Genomic DNA, 505 nt, shown 5'->3' with positions numbered 1-505 from the left:
CCTCCCTCCCTCCCTCCCTCCTTTCTTTCCTTTCCTTTCCTTTCTTTCCTTTCTTTCGTTGGTCGCGGGGCCTGAACTCTGGGTCTGGGCGCTGTTCCTCAGCTCTTCAACTCAAGGCAAGCACATTACTACTTGAGCTACAGCACCACTTCCGGTTTTCTGGTGGTTTCTCTTGGACTTTCCTGCCCAGGCTGGCTTTGAACCATGATCCTCAAATCTCACCTCCTGAGTAGCTAGGATGACAGGCGTGAACCACTAGCACCCGGCTTTTTTATTTTATTTTTAAGTAAGTTTTTGTACTGTACAGAGAGGTTACAATTACACAAGCAAGGTAATAAGTAGATTTCTTATCAAGCATTGTTGCCTTGTTGCCTCCTCCTTTGTTTTTCCTCTACCATCCCTGCTCTCCCATCTCCATGACTCCCATACTCCCCCCCTCCATGAAGGTTTTCTTACAGCCTACTTTCTTTAGCTGTAACAGTGATTTAGGTTTGTTAGGGTTTTT

This window comes from Dipodomys ordii, unplaced genomic scaffold (assembly GCF_000151885.1).
Source record: "Dipodomys ordii isolate 6190 unplaced genomic scaffold, Dord_2.0 Scaffold14, whole genome shotgun sequence".
Lineage (NCBI taxonomy): Eukaryota > Metazoa > Chordata > Mammalia > Rodentia > Heteromyidae > Dipodomys > Dipodomys ordii.
This window is presented reverse-complemented; position numbering follows the sequence as displayed.